This window comes from Phodopus roborovskii, unplaced genomic scaffold (assembly GCF_943737965.1).
Source record: "Phodopus roborovskii unplaced genomic scaffold, PHOROB, whole genome shotgun sequence".
NCBI lineage: Eukaryota > Metazoa > Chordata > Mammalia > Rodentia > Cricetidae > Phodopus > Phodopus roborovskii.
In genome coordinates, this window is record NW_026126515.1 from 10,485,456 (window position 1) to 10,509,452 (window position 23,997).

At 37.8% G+C, this 23,997-nt stretch overlaps 1 protein-coding gene across 23 annotated transcripts in view; it reads left to right on the forward strand.

Annotated features, from left to right (window-relative positions):
• The window catches only part of Nrxn3 (neurexin 3), a 1,441,261-nt gene that overhangs the window by 1,369,251 nt on the left and 48,013 nt on the right, over positions 1-23,997 (forward strand). The window lies entirely within an intron of this gene.

Sequence of the window (23,997 nt, forward strand, 5' to 3'; positions counted from 1 at the left end):
TTACTTTGAAGATTCGGCTGCCAGTCTGTCTGTCCAATGAGTAGAAGAGTAATATTAATCCATGTGATGTGACTAATGAATCATGGCAATGTTGGACTGTGTCCTCCATATCAACGAGTGATCTGACACCCCCAAGAGACACTCATTTTTCACCAAGCCTATTCCTGAGATGAATTATTTTGATCAGTTGTCAGGAAGTACCAAATCTTCTCATATATAAAATAATCACATTTCATTTATTCCATATGATCCCCTGGGCAAGGGGCCTTGTCAACTCTAATTTCTGTGGGTTTGGGCACAATTAAAATGTAGAATCTGCTTGATGACTTCTTACTTGTTTTATCAAAGGTGTCACAGGATTTTAACACCAGCCAAGCATATCCTGAGAATCTCATGTTAGGATAAACATGCTCACCCCTGCATTTTCTGAGTGCCTCCTGTGTTCAACTATGCTATGTGTTGGTGTCAAATTTTGTTACAATGGGAGATATGCTAGGTATAAAGGTGATAGGAAGAAGGGATTTGCAGGCAGATGTCACAACATGTAAATAATGGAGCCCTGGATCTCGATTTTGCATGTTGTCTCCCACCATACTCTCAGCATCAAATTTTCTTATTGGTTGCTTGTTTTCTACCACTATGACAAAATGCCCAACACAAACAACTTAAGGGAGGAACAATCCATTCAACTCTCGTTTTAGGGGATCCAATTCATGGGCAGTTGGCTTCATGAACTTGCTTTGTGTGAGGAGAAAACTTGTAGAGGTGAGAGTATGTAGAACATTTTTTCATATACACTTGCCTTTACACACCTTTATTTTGACATAAACCTTAATGCATTTGAGGATGCTACATGCCTTGTACTGTATATTGTGCATTTAATCAATGTGAACTAGATAACTGATGATTTCGTTTAATCTTTGCCTTCTGCCGGCTGCTTTTTAATAAATCATATGTTGAAATAACTCTAAACTACACACACATGTGGACATGTGTATGATTTTTTTTCAGTGACATTGAGGAGCCCTACACAAGCCCCACAAACTCACCAAACCCAGGCTTCATTTCCTGAAGTTATCCAAATTCAAGATAGAGTATGAGCATATAAATTTGGCAGTGCTAGGCATCAGATAAAGATTTTTTTCATCTGCAGTGATATTTTGTTGAAAATGGATAAAACTGGAATCAAGTAGTTTGAGTAAAGTAATTTGTTTCATTTATATATATATATATATATATATATATATATATATATATTTACTAAAAAAAACTATCAACAGAATCATATAGAAACTGATTGAATAGTAGATTTCAGCTGGAAGTTGGACATACAGTTCCAGGGGCCCATCGTAAGGATCAGGTGAGTAAAATGGCTGAGAAGGTGTGCATGAGGGTAAAGTTGGACACCAGCATACCAAACACATTGTTTCCCATTTAGTGGTGGGTTCTCATGTTTAGATTACTTGTGATGTAATAGAATGGCTTTTCTATATGGAACTATAGAAGGTTAAGGACCCTCTGCATTGACACAGTTGCTAGGATCACAATAATAAGTAACTGCGAAAATATATTGTAAATGTTGTAGTTGGATCCTAAAGCAGACTTATACAAGAAACCATGATGGGCATGAAGAAGAAAACTGGATGTTTTGCAGCACAATGTACTAGGGAGCTCAGAAGTGTCATCCCTTTGTACTCCCTCAGTGACATTTTAATTTACAAGCCAAGAATGCACTTACTGTCAACTGAAAAAAAATTGATTTGGTTGTTCATCTGATTCAACCCATGTCAGAGTTTGAAAGTAATTATGATAGTGGACTGATAGGCAGGCAATTACATTTTTTAGCCTCTGCTTTCTGGCTCCATCTCCTTCCCCACCCTCAACCCCTGAGGTTGTTCTTGTCAGAAAGGCAATGTAAACAGAAACCAAGTGAGTGACTTATGGACTCCTATAACACATATCACAATAAACAATAGTAAGACTGGTGCTTTGCCATAATCATTTTTTAATGTTAGTCTGCTATGTCATCTAACTATATAAAAGATACAGACCTGTAGGTGGAATTTTCTTTGCCACCAACCAGCTCTCAAATAAAGATGTGGAGATTTATTATTAATTATGAATGCTCAACCTTAGCTTAGGCTTACCCCACTATCTCTTTTTAACTTAATTTAAGCTGTTTTATTCATTTACATTTTGTCTTGAAACTTTCTTTCATTCTACATGTCCTACTTTCTTGCTTCTTCCATGTCTATCTGGCTCCTGGCATCATCCTGTTTCATTTGTTTGTGTGTTTTGTTTTTTATTTGTTTTGTTTTGCTTTCTTCTTTTTGAGACTAAATTCCTTCTTGTAATTACTTTTCCTGCACACAAGTCCCATATATACCTCCTCCCTCTCTATTGACCATTTAGCTTTTTACTAAACCAATCAACTAAGTGCCTTAGGCAGACAAAATAAAGCACCATCATTAAATAATTAAACAAATACAACGTATTTTTACCTAGTTAGGCAAATACAACACATCTTTGCATAGTTAAACAAATGTTCCACAACACAGGCCTTCTTGTTTCTTTCTTGAAAGCACAAAATAGAAAGAACACAAGTGCTTCAAGACACTGCATCCAACTTGTGTTTGAGTTATATTTACAATGTCCCCAGACAACAGGGTGTTATCAAACAGGAATCCAAAGGATGGAAAGATTTACGCCTGTACCTGTGTTTGGGAGGTTTCATTAGAGACTGGCAATGCCCTTAAAACAATATAAAAAGATTGAATTGAAGAATACTTCATAAGAAAAAATATTATTTTAGGTGAATGAAGAGATGGATATATATAAAAAAGAATTTCTTGATATGAAACTTATTTGTTTTCTTATAAAGTCTTTACAGTTTCATAATTCTGACCCAGAAGAATTACATTACTTTTTATAAAATAGTGAAACAAGGATTTGGGATGAATGAGGACCATTCATTTCATGGAAGAACTAATGAGATACTGAGATTATTTAAATTATTTTTTGACAGATTTGACCATAAGGTTAATCATAAAAAAAAAATGCCTCTCAAGAAATTCATTTCATTGATTCTTTTTCCTGTTTATTTTTTAAATTCCATGTCATTAAGTTCTACCCTGATGCATACCATCTCTTTCCATCTATGTTCCTGAGTATTGATTGTTTTTCTTTTCTAAGATCTTCATGTGAACCAGTGAATTATTAATTTGAGTTCTCTCAAGATTTTGAGTGCAGTTACATAATGCTATAAACTTTCCTCTTACAACTGCTTTGATTTGTATGTTCCTTTGATTTGAGTACATTGTGTTTTTATTTTCATCAAATTCTAGAAGTTAAAAAAGAAAAAGAAATGGTGGCTCAACAATTGACAATGATGACAAATGATGACAGAAATCTTTCACATTTTTCCCTAAAATGCAAAAGATTCCATCAATAATGACCATGACCCAGAGTTAGTCTTTCTATGGTATAATTTCCCACAGAGCCTCCCCTCCACTGAACTGGCCCAGTAGAGTCTGCCACACATACTTTTTAAATACGTAAATACACTCCACATGGGGAATGTTCCAGATCAGGTCAAGTAGACAATGTAAGACTGGAAGTATAGAAGACTATGATCCTGAAGCTCTTCACCACATAGTAGGAAATTATATAATTTAGAAGAAAATAAATGAAAGATTCATATTTAGTTTATGTCACTCTCACTACACAAGGCATAAAAATTTTGCTGATACTATAACCTTCATTGAAAGGCTACCTTCTCAAAAGAAAGAGGGGAAAAACATTATATAGAGTTTTATAGACTGCCAGGTCTATACAGGGTTCTAGTTGACTAGTTTAAAAACAAATTCAACTGCTTTTATATTTTGACTCCATAAATGTGCCTCAAAAATCCATTTGACTTTTGAGAATTTCTCTGCTTACAGTCTATATGGATACTTTATGACATTCTTGCTCTGTCTCTGATGGTTAAAAGAGAGTCTTTAGTTCGTTCAGACAACACCAAGTCAGAATTGTGGCTTTGGTATTGCTTTGCTCTCTGGACCTGAGTTTCATCCTCTACAAAACAAGAGTTGTTTTGACACTGCCTTCATTTTGTCTGTTGGGAGAATTCATTGGAAGTATATGAGCTATTGACTCAATACAGTGCTCTGCACACAGTAAATGCTAATATTTGTCAACTGTTTTTAGTTGACTTGTTACTGTGGTAGCTTTAACTGTATTTGCCCTTCTACCATGTTGTGTATGGAGAGATTTTAACTTATTTCTGGGCTTTGAAACCTGTTGAGTTCCTTCATGATTGGACTTTGAAGATCTCATTTAAAACGATGTAAACTCCACTGCCACATCCTGTACCACAGTAGCAAGTTACTAGTGAAGATTTCCCCCATGAATGCAAATCTCTGTTTCATCCAGCGCTATTCATTCAGAGTATGTACTTCTCAAATCACTTCTTAGGACAGCAGCACAATGTGTATGTATTAGTCAAACAAGTGGAGATCTTTGGTATATTAAGTGTTATATCTCTTTATCATGTTTCCATTTTCATAAGGGAATCCATGAATCTATATATTTATTTGCTTCCATAAACCAAAAAATGCATATTTAATGTTCCATAGATGCTGCTGGCCTTTGGAGAAATCACAGCTCACATCATTTCTAAAAAGATAAATCTGTTTATTGACATAACTTTACTGTCTGCTTTGAGATAACAACTCAAGATTTTTGTCTCTTCATTTGTATCCGAGCTTCAATTCCATATGAATTTATTATTGAGAAGTTATAAAATTTTAACTCTATAATGGACTTGGCTCCAATACAATCTTAATTTGGGGTACATAAAAATAAATGTTCTTTAATCAAATCAGTTCTCTAATCAGAAAAAAATTTGTTAAAATATTGCTATTGTAAATAACTTTGGGGTGTGTTTTTTATGTCCTCTCTCTGGAAAACTATTAATCAAGTTTTATTTGAAGACATTCATTTGAGACTTTGCATGTCTATGGATCATCTTAGCATCAAAATAATGTTTGATACCAAACTGTATACATAGCACATGTCACTTCAAATGGAACCTTGTGGAGAATATTGATTTGAGAAAATATAATTGCTTAGGTTAGTTAGACGTGAGCTTCTCTTTAAATCTAAACACATTGAAAGTTCTGGTTCTGAAGGATATGTATGTATATGCATATACATGTATGCATATATGTAGTATATAATTCTTATTATATTTATATAGTTCATAAAACGTAAATCTAGAGCTAGGCCTGGTTTGCTTTATAATTCAACTTAATTATTTTAAGGACTAATATAGCCTTGCCTTGTTAAGAGCTGGAGAGTTGCTTGTAGAAAGAAATCGCAGCAGTTGAGAGCATGCCCTGCCCTTGCAGTGGACCCTAGTTCCATTCTCATTGCCAATGTCACACAGTCCACAACTATCTGTAAGTACTGCAGCCTCTATGAACATTTGCACTCATATGTACATATTTACGCAAAGGTAAACATGTCCACTTAATAAAAACTAAAAACGAAGTTATTTGTGAGAGGCTTAATATTCAGTTTAACTGTTCATTATTTATTTAAATCCTAATCATTAGCCAAATTTTGTGTGGTAGTTTGCTTAATCCAGTTCAAGTAAATGGGCTGAAACTAAGAAAGAAAAACCCTTGGCAAGAATGGGTAGATTTAGAAGTCTGAGATGGTATAATATGGGGGGTGGGGTGGGGGAGAGTAGGAGGCAAATGCCTGGTTCTTTAGATAGGATATAAAGAGTCAAGACTGGTATATAACTAACTAGTTTCTATCACCAACCACTAGCATCCAATTTCAGCATCCACAATCAGTGTTCATACTGCATGGAAGTTTAGAAAGAAGAATTGTTTTCAAGTTCTTGGTCTTTCATGGGCTCGAGAGCTCCAGGCTACAGTTGTCCCAGCCTAACACTCTGAACATGTTAGTCAGAGCTGTATTTTACTTGACCCCATTCTCCTTTTTAGTTTGGAGCAGAGAGGTACAGAAGAGTTCAGGATGGGTTGAAACTCTTGAATCCTTGGTGTAATTCAGAATACAAATTAATCCCCTGCCGTGGAAGCAGTTCTCCATACACATCTGATTACCAACCTCCTGCTGACACCACAGCTAAAAACCTTGTGCTTTGTATTGCTGACAGCAAAAGCCCAAGATCATTCTTGTGATTTTGCTGGAGATACTTATCAAAAAGGGTTTACTTGTTTATTCAGTGAAGTAGGACCAGAGCGAGGAAAGGTTTCTTACTTGTTCTGCAGAGATTCATCCTGTGGAGCTTCAAATTCTTTGCAATAGGACAATTTCTCTTTGAACTGCCCTGTTGCAGGTAAAGAGTCTACAAGGATTTGTTCTCTGACCAAGTGATGACCTGTTTCATTCATAAATACTCATAGTTGGAAACCAAAGAACTTCCATGACTCAAAAACATTCTTGTTCCTTCAAAACATCATGCACTATGATGTTAATATGTTTTTGTTTTGTTTTGTTTTGTTTTTCTGAGAGGGTGACTTTTACCCTAGTCACTTACTAGGAAAGCATACAGAAACTTTATTAAGAAGAGATGAACTAATATTTAAAATAGATCAAATACCCTTGATGGGAGGTGCCATTCTGTAAATATGTTTCTCATACTGGTTTATGAACAAAGCACTGTTGGCCAATAGGAAAGAATGATAGGAGGGACTAGGAGACAAGGAGGAAAGAGAAAGTAGGAAGGAGGAGTCAAGATGGAAGACAGAGATGGTAGAACGCCAGTGGCCTCTCTCTCTGGTAAGATAAGACCGCGTGGAGATTAATAGAAATGGGTTAATACTTAAGACAGAGCTAGTCGATAAGAAACTAGTACTTGTCCAACAGCATTATATCAAATACAGAGTCTCAGTGTGTTAATTGGGGCTGTCGTGGCGGCGGGACAAGACCAGGGGCGGGCAGAAAAACTTTACTCCTTACATACCCTTCTATCTTCTCTGTGATATTAGTTTTCACTTAGGGACATGGGACCAAATGGGTAGATCCAGGTCGAGATACTGGGTGTCTGGTACCATCTGTGCATACTAAGGTATGCACTCTGATTAGTGTCATGCTAGGACTATGTGTTACATATAGTATTCTGAGAATTAAATAACTATGTAAATGAAAGATAAGACTGTTATTATCCCTTGAAAACTCTGAGAACACTTGTACCCATTAGATAGTGCTGGTATATGGCTTATAACTGACATTTTCTAATTTTTTTTATGTACTGAAATATTAAGGGATATTAAAAATGAATGAATGACACTGATTTGGATACATGATGATGATTTTCACTTCATCATGTTTTATATTATAGCTTTAAATTTTTAATTGATCTATGATTGTCTGGAAGGCTTTTACACTGTAGTACCCTAGTCTCTAAAATGTCACTAAGGAATTTGGAAGACCTGACTGTGGATACAGTTTATAAGTGATTAAAATACGCAGTGAAGAAGGAAATAAATCTAGTTGAAGACTTAAGATGTCAAAAATTGAATTTAATATTTTCTGACATTTGTAGAAGGGCTGTACTGACTTGGTCCCTTAATTCAGCACTTAATTCAGTAGCTCTCCCTTGAAGTGCCTCCTTAAATCCCTCTGTGGGATTCATTGTTCACTGTCCCAGCAAAGAAGGAGCTGTGACTTCTCAGGCAAGGTCCTTCTGTTGAACACCAGAACAAAGAGGGTGCTGTGGTATTTGCCTGTCTTCTAGAAAAACAACTGCTGTGATAGCGTGGACAACCCCAAGAGCTTTGCCTTCACAGAAGTATATTTTTAATCTTCTGATTTGGGTATGCAGCCCTCCATGGAGAGCTTGGCCTGTGTCTTACACTATTTAAACTGTGATGACTGATAAATTGGACATTAATTGTCAGTTAGTGATTGCTCTATAGGTCTTTGTTACCCAGCATTTGTGCTACTGTCATTAACTAGGATGTGTTTGACCCAGAAAGCCATTTATTATTTAGTGGGAAAAGAAATTAAAATGTTCCAAATTGCTTTTTTCTAAATCATATGAGGGTTTTCTTTTAAGGGAGAAATAAGGAGAGAGAGAGAGAGAGAGAGAGAAGGAGAGAGAGAGAGTGCTTGGTTAAGAGCAGAGTCAAAATTTGCAATCTTGCTCTTCACTGGATACTTGAGAACAAGTGGTAATGCATATGTGTAGAAGTGGTGTATTTCAACATTTGATGCTTTGTTGTCCACATCCTCACCATTTTGATATTGTCTAAGACCAAAGAAATTCAAAGCATTTTCTCATCCCATTGAAAAAACGTATCCTTAAAACTTTCAAAAGAAAATGTTTGTACATACATGTGTCTGTGTGTATATGTGTCATTTCATTTAATAGGCTTTGAGTTATTATAAAAAAACAAAAATGTGACTGAAAATACAAAAGTGCATCTCCCTTTTGAAGGACAGAACTACATATGGCAAGATATATAGTTCACAACAATTACAGTATTCTGGGCCCTGTATATCTCCAGAATTTCACTGATCACAGCAACATGTGTCATGATGGATACTAAGGATTAGAGTTTGGCATGCAGTTGGTGAGGCAAATCTTCATCCTAGCTTCCATTCTTCCATTCTATGACCTTTTTGATTTTGTCTTCTCTGCAATCTCCTAACTACAGAAGTAAGAAAGGTTCTGAGGGCATGCTCTGAGTCTTAGCAATCAAAATCTCACATGGAAGCTGTCTACAGAGAGAAAATACTACTTCCTTTCATTTATTTGTTTTTTTATAATTTTTTATTCTTCTCTGGTACATTAGATTCCAGTCAGTTTCCCTTTCCCCTCCTCCCCGCTAGCCTTCTCCCTCTACCATCTCCCACAGATTCACCCCCACCTCCATATCTCCTCAGAAAAGACCAGGCAAGACTTCCCTCAGGTACTTCAACCAAACAAGGAATTACAAGCCATAAGACCAGGCACATACCATCACGTTAAGACTAGACAAGGCAACCCAGTAGGAGGAGGGTCCCACAAAATGGTAAAAGAGTCAGAGTCAATTCTTTCTCCCACTCTTAGGAGTTTCACAATAACACCAAGATACTCAGCCATAACATATGCAGAAGACCTAGGTCAACCCTCTACAGATTCCCTGATCTTTGCGAGCCTCCATGAGTCCTAGTCAGTTGGCTCTGTAGGATACTCCTCTGGTATGTTCCAATCCTTCCTTCCCCTCCTTAGCAGGACTCCCCTAACTCCACTTAAAGCTTGGCTATGGGTAAGAAGTGTATGCTCTCATCAGTTTTTGGATGAAGTGTCACTGATCTCTTTAATAACAATTTTTCTAGGTTCTTGGCTGAGGACACTCTGCCTGCAGTACAAACTGTTAGGTGGAAAGACCTGTTAATAAAAGAATACAGTTACAATGTTCCTTATATCTTCTCCCTCAACAATGATGTCTTATTCAGACAATGGAAATGGATCCTTGTGTAGTCAAAAATTTGAAACAAAAGTCAAAAGCCTATAATATTGATGGATATTAGACACTTGGACTTTCAACCTTGGCTTTGATAGACTAATACAGAAAACAGAATCCACTGGAGTCCCAAGTTCAGTTTGATGGCCCTGAGTCAGAGTTGTTACTTAGTTCCTTCCCTCTTTTTCTCTCCCCCTCTTTTTCTCTTCCCCTCTTTTTCTTTCCCCCTCTTTTCCTCTCCCCCTTCCCCTTCCTCTCCCACTCTTTTGTCCTCTCCCCTCTTTCTCCCCTCCCCATTTTCTGTGGAGGCAGGGTCTCATATTCCTAGGCTGTGTAGTAGGAAATACACTTGACTTTCGATTTTCCTGCCTCTAGCACTTCAGTCAATTACTACAATTACTAGCACAAACTACCATTCTCAAATAGGTTTTACGTGGTGCAGCTAGGTAATTGTTCTGCTAACTTAGCTATGTCTCTGGCTGCTTTTTCTCTCTGTTGGTTATTTGGATGAAATGCTTTTCCCATGAGGTTTGAGATTCACAAATTTCCTTTTAACCTCTGAAGACTGGAGAAAACAATCCAGTTGTTTAGAAGTCTCTTTTTAAAAGGTATTACATTTCTGGCTTTGGTTTTATTTATTTATTTTTTATTTTTATTTATTTTTTTCCAACCCCCTCTTTTCCCAAAGATTAAGATTGGATTTTAGAAGGCTCTTTTGCTCCTTTAAAAAGGAAATTACTACCCTGTAACAAACAGGCTTGAAGAAGATGTACTGACACATTTGAAGGCAAGAGCATGTGATCTCCAAAGAGACAGACAGCCCCTTCTCTAGTAGTATTTGTCAGTACTTTTTGTTGTCCTGCTTTTTTTTTTTTTTTTTTTTTTTTTAACAGGTAAAGCTCAAATGAGCACAGCATGGTCCAGATGGCACTTAAAGCTGCCTGAGTTTCTTTTATGTAACTTTCTTTCTGATAAGTGTATTCCAGCTGGCACTCTATTGGGCTTTGAAAAATAACTTCATCCCTTTTATGTTTTGGTTATTCTCAGGTATATATTTTACACACTCTCCTTCCACCTCTCTCCATCTCTCCCTCCCTTCCTCTCTCTCCCTTCACCTCTCTCTCTCTCTCTCTCTCTCTCTCTCTCTCTCTCTCTCTCTCTCTCTCTCTCCCTCTCTCATACTTATGCAAAAGGCTGATCATAGCTAGTCCAGTTGTCTGGCATTGAATCCTATCCAGCAAGGTTAGACATAATTTTATAAGGGCTTTATTAACTGTCTCACAGGTTCAACAGTTTATTCAGCCGAAGAGAGAAAAATCCATGGGATAAATTTCAGAACTGATGATAGAATTCCTACCCATGAACAAGAATTATTTGCAAAGCTTTTACCTTTCTTGTCAGTGTGTTACTAAAGAGGCAGTAAAATCTGCTTGTCCATTCACCTCTGAAGGGTACACACTAAAGTCCTCCTTCAGCTGAGAATTCCAAACAGGGAAATTATACTTGGAAGGTTATTTGCCTTAAGTATCCTGAATCATGCACTCCTCAGAAGATTAAACAATCAAGTGTTGGCCTTTGCACAGCAGCAGCACTTTGCTGGTATACCATTAATGAATGTGGAATTAGGATTGCCTTTCTTTTCTTCTCTCTTCTCCACCCATAGAAAGGTGATGGATGGCAAATGGAAAGGTATAGGGATAGGTGAACAGAGAGGTGATGAGTTGATCATTGATTGATGATAGAAAGGGATGTAGATATATGATAAGTAAATTGATAGTATTCTTCATCCCATTATCCAACTTTCTCATTTGTTCTCTGTTACCCTAAATTACTCTCCTTGTCCCATTCTTCCATTTTAACTTTTCTCTTTCTAAGCATGGATTAGTAATATTTACCTGGACTGTCTGTTCCTACCCCTGTCTGTTAATATTATATTGTCCAATCAAAGCTGTAAGCCTTAGGTGACCATCTCCATGAGTCTTCTCTGATCATCCCAGAGAATGGAACAAACTATATTCTAAGGCATAAGTTTCCCCTTGATCTTTATTACTAGGTGTTTTTCCATATGCTTGTGCATTTAATTAGAGGCATCCATTAAAAAGGAGCATGCCTTTTGATATGGCCTAGTTGGTACATTAGCTCAGAAGAGAATTACTTATGTGTAAGCAGCAGTGGGGGTTCCCTTTGCAAACATGAAGCAGATTGCTTTCAGTACAAAGGAATTTGTTTCCAAACAAATATGTCACCTTGAACTTCATCTCTTTCTGTCTTTTTATTTTATTTTATTTTACTTTTCAGGCAGGGTCTCACGCCCTTCTGCTCAAATCTATCAAGCGATCAAAGCGTATTGATATTTGTTGATGAGCAACTGCTTTCTAGACTTCCATGGCACCCCACTTCCAGGCCATCTGCCTCCTTCCCCAACAGAACTTTCTTCCATTCCCACTATAGACTCATGGAGTCCTGAAATTCCTGAAGCATCAGGGTTCAGCCCCAACCTTGCAGTGACCACATGTTTTGATTGGTCAGTTCTCCTACTGCACTCTTTATTAAACATCTTATATTAGCACTGAAACTGTCATTAAAACCTGCATAACAGTCACAGAAGACAGCTGATTCTGTTGACCTTTTATAGACAATGTGTGCTCTTCACAACAGCAGAGGGAAGAAATTTGCACTGTAAATAAGAACTGGAGCTCATTAACCACTTCTGCAATTTAACGGCAAAAGTTAACAGAATTGAGCCCACATGTAATATAAAAATATAGCTATGTATATCCTATGTTAAAAATAGGGTGATTAGGAAATTAACCTTCATTTTGGACCTCTGTATGCTAAATAATTGGAGGGATATTAAAACTCTTGTATGTATAAGCATTTATTGCCTTTGCTCATAAGATATTTCTTATGTGAGAAATTAAGAATACAGTACAACATGTTCTGGGGATTCAACCTACAAAGGTATTTAAAATTTAATGTATATTTATCCCTCATTTAAAAGTATACTGAAACTTCCTTGTGTGTTAATGTGTGCCCAGTAACTAACACTGTTTAAGTATTACCCTTCTGTTTGCATTAATGTGTGCATTGAAGAGGAATATGACATGATAAACTGTTCGAGGAGCACAACCTTCAAGTAAGATTTATTTGTGAAAGTACAGTGTAGTACATTAATGTGAATATTCAAAGATAGATGTTTATCTTAATGGACTCCAAGGTACTTACAAACAGTGTAATTGCTGGAGTCATTTTACAGATCATTAATCCAGAGTGATTATACTTTCTCTTACTTTCCTTTACATAAAGAATTCTGCATAAGGGCTTAAGTGTGGCAGGGCAAGTATAGCTAAAGAATCAACAGTCTCTCCAGGGTTCTCTACAGCTTGGACTGTGGAACAAGAAAAAGCAACCTCCTACTCCCCACCACCCCAATCTTTCTGTGACACTCATTGAACTTCTCACACAAAATCTAGTTCCAGATTCCTGAATGAACCCTCAGTTATTTTAAGCCTTTAGCCCATTATGTAAGTATTTGACCTCCTGGCACATGTTTATAGGACTTCAGCAAAAGTTATTTGTGAGATCTAGTAGAGAACAAAAGGACTCAAAGACGACCTTAATGCTTGAGCATTCCATAAAAATGTAGAAACTACAGATAAAAGCATAGAGGAGAGATCAGCGCAGCCTGGGATATACTGGTTGAGCAGCTTAAGGGATATTTAATCAAACTTACTTTGACATACGCAGTCAAAAAATGTTTTTCTCTGCTTGTTTAGTTCCAAAGGACTTTTGCAAACTCCTTTTGGGCCACAGAGTTGGCACATTGGTGAGCGCTGCCATCATGGTGGCACTTTCCTCATCAGGCTTTCATCCAAGTTCTAATCCTGGGAATTATTAAAACGTCTCCTGGTGACTGATGAGCACCAGAGGCAGAGCCCAGTCATGCAGGGCTTGGCATCCTCTCTGCATCCCATTGTCCTCGCTGTTGCTCGATAGGACTGACTTCAACTTGTAGTCACAGAAAACATGATTTGAGATGACTGCCAAAAGTACACATTTTCTTCTTTAGCAAGATCTTGGGGTCTCCAGAGCAGGAATTAGTTCATAAATTTCAAGTTACGTTATTATAGCTAATAACAGAGTCACATTCTCAGTTCTTCTATTGGCTTTTACCACACAATTTCCACACCCTGTGGCTGTAGTTCCTTCAGCTCACCCATCTATCACAATGTAAAAAGGAAAGCAGGTGGATTATCCAGTCCCTTCTCTTATTTATTTATTTGTTTGTTTGTTTGTTTGTTTGTTTGTTTGAGAGAAGGCATAAACATGTAAGGGAAGGTCAGAGATATGGATCCAGGGATCAAACTCAAGCCATCAGGTTTGGTAGCAAAGGTCTTTACCCACGGCACCAACTGGCCAGCCGCTAAAGCCTTGCTCCTATATGAGGAATAGAACAAGTATTTGCATAGCTAGCAGAATGCCTTATGTATCTCTTTCCCCAGATCTATGTCTAGTTGCACAACAAACTTGCTTAAGTTGATCACATAGCAGTTGTTGGAAGGAAGGGATGAAAAATGGATGTTGAATGACAATGTCTTTAATGCTTACCTTCCCTGCTACACTGAAGGTCAGACCCATATCACATCAGACCCAACCTCATTCTCTTTGGCTCAGTGCCCATCATCTTCCCTGGTATTTTTCCTGAATGCATATCTGGAGTGGGAGGGGGAGATCTAAGGGTCCCTGTTTGGTCTCATAAGCAATTGCATTTGCCCTTTGGCGTCTCTGAGCAACTTTAGGAGTCTGGGAGTCTTTTAGTATATGTCAGAGAAACTGTGATTAGAGTGTCTCAAAAATATTCTAGAAAAGAAAGGAAAAGACTACATGCTGGAAAGAAATCCACACTACTATTAAAATATAAGAGGACCAGGGTGAATTCTTTAGCAATGAATGCATGGGAAAATGCTTCTTAAATTATGAATGCAGCTGCTTGCATTTATTGTCCAGTAATCCTATTTTATTGATTTCTGTTTATTTCCAATCACCTAGAATGAGACCCGGTTGCTTAGAAATCTTTATTCCTGAAAGATGGTCATTAAAGCTACAGTACTGTATTCAGTTGTTTATTTTTCCTTAAAGTGACTAAATCAATATATATATACAAACACAGTTTCCTCTTCAGTCCACAAGAGCAAAATAGAGGTGCTTATATTTAAAATGGGGACAGCAAATGACAAATTTCTTTTTAAGAGGCAGAGTATAAACTAAAATATTTCTTGACATAGTTTTTGATAATCATTTCCCAAGAGGATGGCAAGATAAGGCAACCCCCCCCCACTGCCTACTGCCTCCCACTGCCAGTTCTCAGAAGCATGTCTGTCTCAGCACCTATGCTAGTAAAGTTGGTTGTTTTTATTGAAATGGATGTCCATTCTTGTTTGACCACCCATCTATGAATAAAGACGTTTTTTTCATAAAATTGTCTGTTCATTTGATTTAAAGTGATTGTTTAGGAAGAAGTTCCTCAGAACTGGGCAGTAGTAGGAATGCCAGGAGTCCTGGCCTAATAGGACCATCTCTGAAACATTGTTACTGAAGCAGGGAATGAGAGGGATTCAGGTGGAGGCCTAGGAATTAGTCCAGCCACAGCAGTGAAGAAAGGTGTTGTGTTTCCCGCAAAGTAATTCAGAGAATTAGGCTGGTAAAGGATTGAAGCACAAGGGACTCAGCTTCAGGAGCATGGGCTATTTGTCATAATTTGAGATTCTGAAAACCATGTCACATTCTGTTCAAAAACCATTTTGCTGAACTCTTCTCTAGGGTATCTACATACCTTGTGGAAATGGTCACAAAAGAAAAGTAAGGATCTCCCTGTTCTAACAGTAGGAGGAAATGTGTTAATCACTAACACAAAGTTTGTTTGCAGCCTTTCTCCCATTGTCTCATCATCCTGTTTCTATTTGCTATTTAATCACATTTAGGGTGAGAGGTAATGAATGCTAGGAGGCATTGCACATGATATGCAAATACTCTACTACTGAGCTACAACCCCTCCATACCTGCTCTGTGATATCTTAAGGAAACAAAAATGAAAATATTAAGTCATCAGCACAGACGTTACCATTTTATATGATGCAATATGAATTTTTAAAAACCATTTAAAGAACATCCAACTCAAATGTAAAATCACAGAAGGAGCCCATATTCTTATTGCATAGCTTATAGACACATATTCACTTACTAACCAGAATGGTAGATTTGCTATCCCTAACTAGCTTTTCAGTTTACACTCTGCTTTTTAGCCAGCTCTCATCCTATCCCCTTTCTGCTCCCCAGGGAGCAGACTCTATGGTGAGTCTTCAAGGTCTGTCATATCTTTTAGAACAGGGTCTAGGCCCTCTACCATGTGTCTAGGCTGAGGATAAAATAAGACTGAAAGGACAAAGGTCTCTGGGTTGCCCTAACTTTCCCCTTTTCTTCTTAGCCTTTAGTGTCAGTGTGCTCATTAATTCATGGGTGAAAGAAAGGAAGTGGTAAGATTACACACCTGTTGCATGTACACATGAGCATACATGTTATATGTTATGGGGGTATGAATTAGGAAAATGCAAAGGTCCAAAGGGATTGAAACAAGAACTTATCCCTAGACATTTTTGTCTAAAAGACAGTAACAACTTCCCAAGGAGACACTGGGAGATTTCACATTGCTATTGTGGTGGTTTACACGATAATGGCTCTCCTTAACTTAAATATTTTAATGCTTGGTGCCCACTTGGTAGAATTGTTTGGGAATGGTTAGGAAGTGTGGCCTTGGTGGAAGATGTATGTCATGGGGAGGTGGGCTCTAAACTTTCAAAAGCCCATGACATCCTGGTTAGTACCTGTATCTCTCTGTCTTACGGTTATTGTCTCAACATGCAAACTCTCAGCTACTACTTCAGAAACATATCTGCCTAGCTCATACCATGTTCCCCTCCACAATGATGATAGACTCTATTACCACCTGCAACCCCCCCCATTAAATTATTTCTTTAATAATTTTTCTAGTCATGCTGCCTCTCCTCATTGCAACAGAAAGTTAACCTACAGAACTGTCATTCGTGCCATGTCCACAGAATTCCATAGTCATGAAACATTTGGAAGATTGCATGTAGAGGGGATGGCAAGGGACATGGGTGGGTATTCATGATGCATTGTTTCCTTTGCTTGTATATATGTTCCATTGTCCTACTGATTTCTAATTAAAAAACCAAGATTGTCAAGTATGTCAAGGCACAAAGAATATTAAAGTGCAGGGACATTATGGACACAGAGCCCTTATTTCTGTCTCTACATCTACTGTATTCCCTAAACCTACTTTGAAATGAATGTTGTAGTTTATAAACTATAATGAAGAAAATTGTTAGCCCCACTTTCCATCGTGAAAGAGAAATAGTTTCCCACTCTACATGGAAATTAGGCTCTGTTTTCTTGGTTTGTGGTGTAGCTATATGTGCACATGTATACATGCCTTAGCATGCATGCATGTATATGTGCATATGTGTACACAAGTATAAAGCATATATAAAGAAACATGTGAAAGCCAGATGTAATAGTTTATTTTTAACTTTACTTTTACCTTTTTTGTTTGTTTGTCTTTCTTTTTCTTTTTTCTTTCTTTCTTTCTTTTTTTTTTTTTTTTTTTTTTTTTTTTTTTTGAGGCATGCTTTTTCATTGAATCTAGACCTCATCTGTTTGGCTAGACTGTCTTATCTGTAAGCCTCAGACACCTTTCTCTGAGACCCCAGTGTTAGGTAGTCCCCACCACACCTGGCTTTCTTTATATAGATGGGTATTGTGAAACAAACTCAGGTAGTCAGGCTTATTAGCAAGCATTTTCACCATTGTAGTCATCTCCCCAGCCTGGTTGTTTTGGCTTTGTGAATTCTTTTGAATTGGTGCTAATGAAGAGTTTGTCAGGTTTTTTGTTTGTCTGTTTGTTTTGTTTATTTTGTTTTGTTTTAGTTTGTATAATATTAGAGCTTCTTTTTAAATTATTTTTTCTTATTTTATATATCGATACAAGAGGCCTCTCCCTCCTATCCTTCCATGCCCCCCCAACCCCCTTTCCCTGTTCCATTCCCCATCTACTCCCCAGGGAGGGTGAAGCTTTCCAGAAGGGATCATCTAAATCTGTCAAAGTTTGGGATAGGGCCAAGCTCTCCCTGGTACCACTAGGCTAAGAAAGTATCTCTCCATGAGAAATGTGTTTCCAAAGTCCTTTCATGAACTAGTGATACATCCTGGTTCTACTGTCAGAAGTTTCTTAGACTTCCCAGACCTTTTAACTGAGACCCAAGTTCAGGCGGTCTAGGTCAGTCCTATGCTGGTTTCCCAGCTATCAGTCTGAGCTCTATGAGCTCCCCCCCTTGTCCAGGTCAGCAGTTCCTGTGTGTTTCTCCAGCCTCGACTTGACCCTTTGCTCATCACTTCTCCCTCTCTGTAAATGGATTCCAGGAGTTTAGCTCAGTGTTTAGATATGGGTGTCTGCTTCTGTTTTCATCAGCTACTGGATGAAGGCTCTAGGATGGCATAATTATCAATCTCATTATCAGGGAAGGGCATTTAAGGTAGCCTCTCTACTATTGCTCAGATGCTCAGATTGTTAGTTGAGGTCATCCTTGTAGGTCTCTGAACATTTCCCTAGTGCCAGTTTTCTCATGGTCCTTAATTTCCCTCAATATTAATGGTCTTAACTCACCTAGAAAAAGACACAGGTTAACAGAATGGATATGAAAGTCAGAACCCAACTTTCTGCTGCATACAAGAAACACACACCAGCTTAAAAGACATACACTACCTCACAGTAAAGGTTTGGGAAAAGATTTTCCAATCAAATGGACCCGAGAAACAAGCAGGTGTAGCTATACTAAAATCTACCAAATTAGACTTCAAACCAAAATCAATCAAAGGAGATGAAGAAGGTCATTTCATAATCCAAAATGGCTGAAAGACACTTAAGAAAGTGCTCAAAATCCTTGGCCATCAAGGAAATGCAAATCAAGGCAACTATGAGATAATATTTTACTCCTGTCAGAATAGCTAAAATCAGAAACACCAATGACAGTTTATGCTGGAGAGGATGTGGAGAGAGGGGAACACTCTTTTACTGCTGGTGGGATATTGCGGTAAATAAGGATCAGGATAAACAAATAGGCCGAATAGATGTTTATTCAGGGAGAAATAACTTACAACCTAGACAGATGAACACCAGGAAATTCAACCCGATCCTCTCCTGTCCGAGTCACGCCAGAAAGAGAGAGCCTTTCCTGGCCCCCTCCGACCTCCTCCACAGGTCACTTCCACCCATGGCTCCACCCCCAATGGGCGTGGTCAGTGCCACAGAAGGACTATCTCACTACAATTCCCCTTTTAGTCTAAAGAAAAGATTTAGGCTTAATACAAAACTATATACAAAACAGTGAATAACAAGTGTGCTCCAAGAAAAGGAAAATCGAGAACAAAATGACCTACATATCTAGTCCTAGGGTGAGGGCATAATGGAGTTTACAATAGAGTTGTCCTAAGCTGGAAAACGTAAGTCTAGTACCTAATATATCTAACTAGGAAGAGAAAATAATAGTTGTGATAGTTTAATCTTTAACCTCATCAAGACCTGAGAAGGAAATTAACAATACTAGAGTAGACAGGAAATGCGGATGGACAACTTCCAAAAGGTAAAGCAAGGACAGAAACAGCAAGCCACCTGAACACCCTAGGTCTCACAGCGACGTTGGTACACCACAGTGCGTTCACTAGATTTTGAGCATAAACATTAAAATGTTACATAAAATGGACCATAATTTACTCCACGCTCCAACTTAAGATAGTTTAATGTCTTAACAAAAGGTGAGATGACTTAGGTACATTTTACATTTTGTGCATTTAGAACATCATATGTATAGATGTTCTAATGCTATGGGAGTGCAAACTTGTACAGCCATTTTGGAGATCAGTATGGCAGTTCCTCAGTAAAATGAGAATCAATCTACCACAGGATCTAGCAATTCTACTCTCAGGAATATACCCAAAAGATGCACATCCATGCAACAAAGACATCTGCTCAACTATGTTCATAGAAGTATTATTTGTAATAGCTAGAACCTGGAAACAACCTAGATGTCCCACAATTGAAGAATAGATAAAGAAAATGTGGTACATTTACACAATAGGATGCTACTCAGTGGGGGAGGGGGGACAATGGAATCTTGAAATTTCCAGGCAAATGTATGGAACTAGAAGAAACCATCCTGAATCACAAAAAAGGCAAACATGGTATGTACTCACTCATATATGGATTTTAGACATAGAGCAAAGCGTCAACAGCCTACAATTCACACTGCCAGAGAAGCTGGGACACAAGGAAAACCCTAAGAGAGACATGCATGGTCCCCCACAGAAGGGGAAAGGGACAAAATCTCCTGAGCATATTTGGTGGCTGGGAGTGGAAAGTGACTTAGGAGAAATAGAAGGGGAGAAAAGGAGAGGAGAACATGAGGTAGCAGGAAGATTGATCTTGTTAGTTTTATATGGTAGAGTGGGAAAGTAAGGGAGCCTATCTAGGTTCAGGAATTCCTTAAATAACAGTGCTTGAAGACATTCCCAAAATTCACTCTGTAAATGGTGTTAATGGACTTGGCTCTCTAGTCTTTCTTTGTGGGAGCTTTGTACTCTCTTCTTGACCTTCATAGCAGTGCCTATCCTGTGTTTTGGTTGACCCTCATACTCCCCGCACAGTTCCGACTCAAAGTCACTGGTTGCAGAACAGCTCTCACTCTCACAGTAGCTTATCAAGTCAACTTTCAAGTATATAGACCTTACTTTTTTTTTTTTTTTTTTTTGCTTGTTTGTTTGTTATCTAGTTTTTTTTTCTTTCTTTTAAAAGACCAAGTAGAGATACTCCTCCCGATGATAAAGGTACATCTTACAATTTCATCCTTTGCATTACAATCAATTATCCAATTCATTGCACTTGCTTGTTATGAATAATGTTGCTGTGTCACACATTAATTTCTAGACTGTGCTAGTACTCATTTCCATTGTGCATTTGTGTGGCATCTTCTTGCACATTAACTTCTTTTAGTTTCTTTTTTTCTGGGTGTGAAACTCAGCCATTCCCATTTTTCTAAGGTGGCTGTTCCTTTTCCTTTTCTGAATGATCTGATCTGATAGAAGTTGGTGAGCCTGGCATGATCTATAACGCATGAATTAAAAATTTGGCTATTTTTGGAACAGTTTTTTAAATTTAAATTTGAAACAAGCTTGTTTTACATGTCAGTCCCAGTTCCAGCATCCTCCCATCCTCCCCTGTTTCCCCCACCAACTCTCATCCCATCCCCTTTCTGCTCCCCAGGGAGCAGACTCTATGGTGAGTCGTCAAAGTCTGTCATATCTTTTAGAACAGGGTCTAGGCCCTCTTCCATGTGTCTAGTCTGAGGGAATATCCCTCTATATGGAATGGGTCCATGTAAGTAAAAAGTGGTCTCTCTCTTTCTCTCTTCGTGTCTCCCTCTGCCTCTGTCTCTGTCTCTCTCTCTCTCCAGACTGTAATGTCAGGCTTCAAGACAGAGGGCCAAGAGAAAGGGTATCCCACAAGGAAACATAATTCTATATTCCTTATATTTTCATGTGTGTCTTTCTTCTCTGCTGAATAGTGGAGTCTGAACTTCATGGACCCATGCATGCTATCCACATTTTTGTCCAACAAACAATAGAGTTATCCATAATGAGAACATATGTGCATGGGTTTAAAACACTAACTACTGGTACCTACATATTTACTTCCAGTCACAATAATATCTGTCCTATATGTAATCCTCCACTACAAACAGAGCCTTGATTTTCATAATATTGGCATAAAGCCAACCTCTAAAGGAAATTCTATCTTTAAGAAAAAGACAGAAGGAAAGAAAATCACACCAGGTATTTGGAGAATCAACTAATACAATAGTTAGGCCCTAAATATTCAAAACTTTGACAGAAGCAGAAAGCTTATAATGGACATACAGCCAAGTTTTTCTGAATAACAGTTCTCAAGGGTGGGAGAAATAGCCATTAAAGAGGGAACTTTTGTGTGTGCATAATATCTAGGACCCCATCTAAATTCTTAGTTACTGTGTAGAATGGGTGGGCAACTTTATTTCATTTTATTGATATTTTTTTCTGTCTCCTAAATAATATGTAATTTCTCCAGGCCAAGAAATAAATTGAAGGGATTTAGAGGGATTTGCTTATCAGTGCAACGCCACATAGCATTACATCCCTTCTGCTTTGGGGAGGGTACATTGAAGTTTAGTTAATCTTCTGTGGTTCAATACTACTCTCCCTCTGTCAGGCTGCATCGGACAACAGATAGATTAATCGTCTTTCCACATGCTCTCTTCTTCCCTTCCCCCTCTCTGGATCTACCCTTCCTTTTTGAAAAGATGGAAGTGAAATCTTGAAAGGGGAGTGAAAAAGTAACAAAACACCAAGGCTGACATGACTACTTCTATCATCTCCCAAGACCTCGATCATAGCATAAAATACCCCTAAATCTTTAGCCCAATATATAGCTCAGCTCTGCTTGGCTAGTCTGCCATTAATTAAATCTGTAATTTGCAAAGGGATTTCCTCAAAGGCTAATTCTTTAGCAAAAGTTATTACAAGTCTTGTCATTCTTTATTCCACTCCAATGTGTGCATTATGGAAAAAAAAGATAAATGAAGCTGGGGAGAATTTTCTTGAATTGCTATATAGTCTGATGTTTTTAGTGACAAGGAAGAGAGAAATACTTATTTCAGAAAGTATTCTATATCAATCATAAAGTTTTAACTTATCTCTTATAGGGCTACAAACCATCAGTGGATTTATTTTTCCTAGCTCCAATTCAAAGGTTTGTAAAACCCATAAGGTCAAAGACTGAGACTGGGCAATCCTTACCCAGCACACTAATTATCATATCACATCATAAGTTATTAGTAATATTTGTGGTGGAAATGAATGATTAAGTAAGTAAATGCAGACATAAATAAAATCACCTATCCAGACCAGGTTGTGATTTTTAACTAGGATCTCTGAGTGAAGAGATTGGTTTAAACTGAATGTAGTGTCTTTAAGCCAGAAATAGTCTCATTAAAGTTTTCTCCTTGCATATGTATACAAACCAAGATGTGCATCTGGTCATATCTTACTTGTCAATTCATTAGCTTGGGTGGGGAGAGTAGAAAGGAAGTGATATATTGAAAAGACCAACATTGTGGCATAGAAAGTAAAAATTCACAATACACTGTTGCATCCCAGACACTTGTATATATAGAAGAAAGAAGGAAGGGTCACTTGAGGTAGCCTCTTCACCAGACTACATTACCTCTTGAGCGCCATCATTTATGTCTGCCTCATGCTATGCTCCCGTGCTCCATATCCGAGTATGACAAGATAAAATTATTTATGCTTCATTTTGTCATAAAATGTCATCCCCTTCTATTGAGGATGACTGCACAGTGCATTCTCAATCAGAATATAATGAGAGGATAGGTAGTGCCTTCATCCATTGTGCTGTGTTCTGACCTTGTTTCTTTATTGGGTTTGAGTTCACTGAAATGATGAGGGTAGAAGAGAAGAGGTAAGAAAAGTAATAATTACTAGCTCCCCAAGCTTCAGGATTAAAAAAAAAACCTATGATTTAATCTGAAAATCATCTATGGGTATGTGTATGTTGACATTATTCAAACACAAGTGTACATGATGGCAAAAATTTAGTGAATACACTGTTCCTCTCTAAACACAAAGTGTTCAAACTTTTATAATCTCATTTGAGGTCATAAATTTGTCTAGAACCACTAAGCTGTTGGTAACTGAAAAGTAACCCCAGTGTCCATTCTTTAAAAACAGAACAAATATTCTTAAGGGAGGTGAATTGAACTCCTCCCTTTCCAGCTGTGAGAGACTTCAAGCTCCAATTCTCATTCCCGGAATAGAAGTATAAAGGAAAAATGCCTAAGTTATAAGCATTTGAAAGAATTTAATTTTGTTTAGCATGGAGCAGCTGCTGAGATATATGGCTGTTTTCCTGGGACTTTGGGATATTTATGGACGTTTCTCTTTCCCTTTTTCACTGGAAGAATGGAGACCATCATTCTTGAGTGTATTATTTATAATTTCATAAAGCTGTTCTGTGGCAGGACCTGTTTTATTCTATGCTTAATCTCAATCAAATAACCATGCGTCCAAGGAGTTGGGAGGAGAAAATTGGTTGTCTCCTAAATGATTAGCCTAGTGCTGGTGTAAGATAAAGGGCTAAAAGTTAGAATTTCAAGTCACAAAAGACAGTTGAACAGTCAGAAGAGGGGATATGGTGACAGTGTCATTGATCATCTTGATCATAACATTAGACACTTCTGGGTCTAACAAATAGATTATAGAGAATGGTGTAAATGTATCCCTATGCTGAGATGGAACAGAGCATCTCAGCATAAATAATTAGGCATAGGTG